Source organism: Gavialis gangeticus, unplaced genomic scaffold (assembly GCF_001723915.1).
Source record: "Gavialis gangeticus isolate Ggan-Ray unplaced genomic scaffold, GavGan_comp1, whole genome shotgun sequence".
Lineage (NCBI taxonomy): Eukaryota > Metazoa > Chordata > Crocodylia > Gavialidae > Gavialis > Gavialis gangeticus.
The window spans coordinates 71,082,802-71,088,783 of record NW_017729034.1 but is presented as its reverse complement, the minus strand read 5'-3'; positions in this window follow the sequence as shown (position 1 = coordinate 71,088,783).

The following is a 5,982-nucleotide window of genomic DNA, read 5'->3' as shown; positions in this document are numbered from 1 at the left end:
CACCGCTCCGAGCCGAGCCGAGCCGAGCCGAGCCAGGCCAAGCCGGGCCGCCCGCACCGCCCGCTCTTTATTTGCGGATTCTCTGCGCTACAAAATGGCGCCCAAGGAGGAAATGAGAGCCCGGCCGCCCCGCCCCTCCCCTCCCCACAGCGCCGGGACTACTTCCCTCCCCCCGCCGCTTTGGGCGCTGCCCGCTTGTGGGGCTGCGCCCGGCATGCTGGGGCGGCGCGGAGGGATACGGCCGCCGGCGCGAACCACCTGCCGGAGTGAGAGCGCGGGTGGAATGACACAGGGATGGGATTGGACCCTTTACTCCCCCGCGGTGGAGCTGGGGCGCCACGCAGGAGCGGGAAGAGTGGTGTTGATAACTTCCTCAGCCCGATGAAGGGTATTCGTACCTAAAAGCTTGCAAAGAAGAATTTTTTTCCTACTATTTAAGTTGGTCTAATAAAAGACATCAGATTTATGCAAAGAACCTCATCTGCCTTGGGCAAGGCAATGGCTCCAGTGTCTAGCTCGGCGCGAGCTTGGACCTGGCCTTTTCCCTGTGTGGCACCATTGATCTCAACGTTTTGGCCCTACAAAAGCAGTGTGGAGCCAGCCCACCCCCCTGCCGATGAGCAGCTCTATTCTGCTAGGCTTCCCACAGGTTGGGAAATTTGGCAGTCGGCTGCCAGCGCCCCCCTACTGCTAGTTTTTTTTGGGGGGGGGAGAGAGCCCAGTGGGCTGGGTGATGTGGCTGTGCAGGCTGGATCTGGACCCCACAGCACAGGTTGAGCGCTTTTGCTGTATGCCAGTGGTTCCCAATCTGTGGCGCACACAGCACCAGCGGCATGTAGACAACCTGTCAGTGGCACGTGTTAACAGATTTATTATAATTATAGGACAAAACTTTACTGGTGGTACTTAAGGTCATTTCCAGCTCCTAACAAGCTAGGAATGAGGTTGAACTGAAAAATTTGCTGGTGGTACTTAAGATTGTATCATTTTAAGTTGGTGATGCATAATCTGTCAAAGTATGGGAACTGCTGCTACATGCATTTTTCCCCGGGGTTGGGCATGCAGCAGTCACTTTGGCCTGCCTATGTGCAACATGCCAGGCAGCAAGTTGTGCAAGGAGATACTGCAATCCCAAAGTGGAAGGCACTGAAACATTTCTGTGGGGTCCAGATGCTGGAAAGCCATCTTCCTAAGTGAAGCCCACATCAGTCTGTAAAAGCAGCTGTGCAGAGGAAACTGCCTTCTCAGACAGATGTTGTGTGGTTCCGGGTTTTTTACCCGTGTCCTGCACCCCCCTTGCCCATTTTTGCTGTGCTGGGTGTGTCACTACATTCCTCCTCCCAGCTGCTTTGATCCCAGGAGCAGTTCAGTCTGTATCACAGTAATTAACACATGAAAGAAGTGAATTGTGTGGGACAGCATCAAGGGAGTTGAGATGTACAGGCCAGGGAATTATACCCAATGTTAATAAGGCAATCCTCAGAAAGAACAATAGTCACCAGCCATGGCTGAGTTTCCCTGCTCCCTACTGACTCAGCCAAGAGATCCTCATGTTAGAGGAATGGGCAGGAATACATAAAATCTGAAAGTGAATAGTATAACTGTATCCCCAATCTTCCTCCCCACCCCTCCTACATGTGCACGCACACACAGGTGTGGGAGTCTGGAACTTGCCTTAAACAATAAGAACAGATCCTCAAGGCCCCGAGACCTCATCACCAGGTACAGCAATGAAATCACAAACATGCTTGCCATGTAGCTGCTCTTATTAATATTGCCTGATGGACAACATCCCCATGAACTGGTGTACAATTTGAAGGAACTTGCTTTGGCTTCCCTTGTATTTATTCAAGCAAAATAAACACCCAGGATGTCTCTGGGAGCTAACGCCAGTAATTGTTTAATCAGAGCTGCCTAGTTGACGAGTAAATGTGTTCCTCGTGATACAAGGGACAAAGGTTCTGCTGGCCTAAATGCATCCGATGCTTGTGCAGCCAGGTTGCATGACTGCGAGGACTCTCTGGTAGTGATGCAGAAGGAACTTATCCGCTTTCTGTTGTTGACTCTGTGGTATTACTGGGAGTGAAATACTACAGAGCTAAAGCAGCATAAACATTTGTCGCTAGAGGGCATATGACACACAGGAGATGGTTCTGTTAGTAAAAAGTGGTTATTTCCTTATTCAGTTTTCAGAGCATTACTCCACTTTAAATTACTTGACAGTGTCGCACTAAAATATTTCAGGGAAATGCATCACATGTCCTCAAAAATATTTAAATCAAAATGTTGTGTCACAGATTTAAAGTCGTGTTTCATTCTTTAGGACTTCAGAAACTGAAGCAGAAGAGATGCCGCATTTTGCTTGCTCTCCTTTTCCCTGACCATTCCACCACACCTGCCTTGCAAATGTTCATTAAAGATGTCCAATTCTGTATTCATTGGTAGTGTGTGATGGGGTATACTATATAGTCTGAAGGCTGCTATGTTGTAGGCACAGCCCTTGATAGGAACACCAAGGTAGTAAATAGAATACTTCTAGATTTGTTCATGCAACAGTGAGGTGGACAGAGGATAATTCTACAAGTGCAAAAAGAAAATTTGCCAGCTTGTTTATTTAACCCTACAGGATAAGTTCAAATGAGATAATTAGTTGGGCAGAATGAGAGTGAGCCAGGTAAATATAGAAGTGTAGTATTAATTTGGATAAGCTCTTAATATTCCTCCTGCCTTCATATTTTCTGTCCCTTCAAATTACAAAAGGTATAAATGTAAAAAAGCATCAAGGTCTATCACTTGTCATTTTTGAAAGACACACTAGAATAAAATCTCTAAGGTCTAGACTTAGGAACAGGCACATTACTCGGCAAATCACTCTGTAGAACAAGGCCCAATTTCAGTTGCAGCTTCTTGGTCCTATGATAGTACAAATAAAACGCAATGCAACATATTCATTCTTCATGTGTAAGTAGAATAAACTACTATAATTTTTTTTTTAAGTTTGCTGTTGCCCCCTCCTCCCCCCACTCACGTGCAAACAAAAGTATGCAATGGAGAATAGGTCTAGATTTGTCTCTTGCCACAGAATATTCATACATTTGCATAACAGCAGACGTGCAAGGATTTAAAAAAAAAAGTGTCGAGAGTGGAAAAGGAACACCAATAAAATGCTCCCACAAATTAAATGCAGAAAAAGATACCGTTAAACATTTTACTTCTAGGAAGCACAATAGTGTTGCAACATTAGTAGTTTTATACTTCTGCAGTATAGTGTGGTTTTTACCCCCCACAGTTGTTCAAGATGCATTAGTGAGATCAGATGATGCATTTAAAAAACAAAACTCTCTCTCTGTGCACCTGCTTTTCATGGCAAAGTTGGGAAATGTACTGAATAAATCACATTGTGGCCCTAGAAGAGTCAGGAAGTATGCAGCATCCACTATTCCAAGGTGGGTCCCAAAAAATTACTAACCAAATACTACCTTGCTTAGCTTCCAAGGTCAGTCTGGTTCTGTGGGATATGGTTATTGACAGTCTGAATACTGCTTTTAATCTCCTCAGCCTGTTATAGGTTCTACGAATGCTGGACCTGCACATTAATCCAATTATCCTACTGCTAAGGAGCTTGAGCATGAGCACTTCTTTCTTGCTCAGCTTTGTTTTGCTTTTAATTTTTCAACATAGAGACCAATTAAACACAAAACATGTTAAAATACATTTTAAAATGTGTCAATAAAAGAGTGATTTTATGCCCAGAAAAAGTATCTTAAGGTTCTGTTACTATTATTCTCCTGTTCTCACCTAATTTCCTCTTCCTTCTGGTTCCTTAGTTCAGCTGGTACCGCCCTTTTTTGTGCCTGGTGTTCACAGTCTTAAACAGCGCCTACTGGCTGCCAAATCTGACAAAGCTAGAAGTGTCATTATAAATAAAGTACTTGAATGGGGTGGTTGGATTCACTGAGTAGCCAAGAGGGGAGCTATTGGGCTCTGAGCACACCTTTGCTACAGTTGAATTGTATGGCCAGAAACTAGCATTTTAAGAAGTGCAGCTATGTACCTGGGACAAATTTACAAATAAGAATAGTTTCATAGTTTCTAGGGTCGGAAGGGACCTGAGCAGATCATCTAGTCCGACCCCCTGCCATGGCAGGAAGAGCACTGGGGTCAAATGACCCCAGTAAGGTGGTCATCCAACCTCCTCTTAAAAACCCCCAGGGTGGGAGCCTGCACCACCTCACTTGGAAGCTGGTTCCAGACTCTAGCCGCCCTGACCGTGAAGTAGCGCCTCCTGATGTCCAACTTAAACCTTCCCTCTGCCAGCTTGTGACCAACCATAGTTGGGCCCAGTTAAGATTTATATGGTGCTGTCAATCGTCATGAATTTTGAACATATGAGTCTGGCCCACAAGAACAGGTTTCATTTTAGAATCAAGAAATGAAGTACGAGTTTTAGATCCTTTTTAAAATTGCCTGAATCTGGAGTCCTTGAAGTGCATATTGTTCATGTGTCGAGGCTCTCTCCACTACAGCAGTTTTAAATGCAGTAACATGAACCCAGAGAGAATGCATTTCTTAAAATCCTACATTTTAAGAAATGAGACTTAGGAAGACATTGCAAGACATGAAGGCAATTGTCTTAGCTTAGGTAGACCATGAACAGCTGAGAAAGCAAGACAAAAAAGTGCCATTCAGAAGATAAAAACATGAAAAACAACCTGTCAACTGGGGAAGCTTCCAACAGAAAGCGATGCAAGGATAAGTCTAGAATGCTTACCTGGAGCCTTCAGACAACAAAGCTGTGGAAGAAACAGGAAGAGACAGGCTAGAGAGTTTTTTTGTTTCGTTTTTTAAATAAAATATCACTAAAAAAAAAAAGGTGGGGGGAGAGTTTGACAGTCTCGTATAGGAGAGGTGGAGACACAATACCTTTGTCATTACAACTACTGGCCAGCAAGGAATTACACCAGCCATCACAAACAGAATACAGAACTAATAAGAGCCCAGATTGAGTTCACTCTCGTGCCGGAGAGGAGTTGGCTGAAGGAATATCTTAGGCTAGGTACAGACATTAAGTTTATCACATGATACACATGCAGAAAGTGCTCTCCAGCCATACCAAACAGATGGCCACAGCACAGAGTGCCCAGTTGTGTCCCCACCGTCAGCACAGCTGCCCCATGACCTGCATGGGCCAGTCAGCCCTCTCCCCCACTTCTGATGACTTGGGCCCCAAGGGAGGCAGCCCAGGACAGTATGGTTCAACCACAGCCATAATGGGAACCAATGCCCTGGGGGAAACTGGGGAGCCCCTGGGAGAAAGAAGCGTGTGGGGGGGGGGGAATTGCAGCCTCTACAGGCCATTACTGTGGTCATAGCCCCCTTTTATGGAGGTTCTGGCCAAGAAGGCCAGAAAGGGGTTGGGGTGGGAGGGAGGAGGAGTCATCTCACCCTGCCTGTTCACAGTGCAGGGCACCAGGCCTCTAATTGCTCAAAAGGCTTCTGTCCTTCAGCACTCAGAGCAGTAACTCCCACCCCACCATCCTGAAAGGCAGTTGAGGCATCTAGTTCCTTTGGCCACTTATCAGCCCATGTTCCATTGTAGTGAGATTCAGGTTCAGGGCTGGGGGGGTCTCTGGTGGCCCAGGCATGAATGACTGGTGCCTCCCAAAACAGAGGGGTGGCGGGGGGCACCATAGAGGCAAGAGGGAATCACCTACAGGCAGTGTCAGTGGCGGCTAGCAAGCACTGCCCGCATGGGCAGTGAGTGGGGGGCAGCTGTGGGCGGTAACCACCCACAGAAACCAGCAGCAGCCACCAATCTTGGGGGGGGCATGTGCACCCCACCTACATGTTTCCTATGGGCCTAGGTGAATGCCCAGGCTCTGGTAATCTCTCAGTTGTCACCTCTCTGGGTTTCATAGATTCATAGATTCATAGATCAAAGGCCGGAAGGGACCTAGTAGATCTTCTAGCCCGACCCCCCGC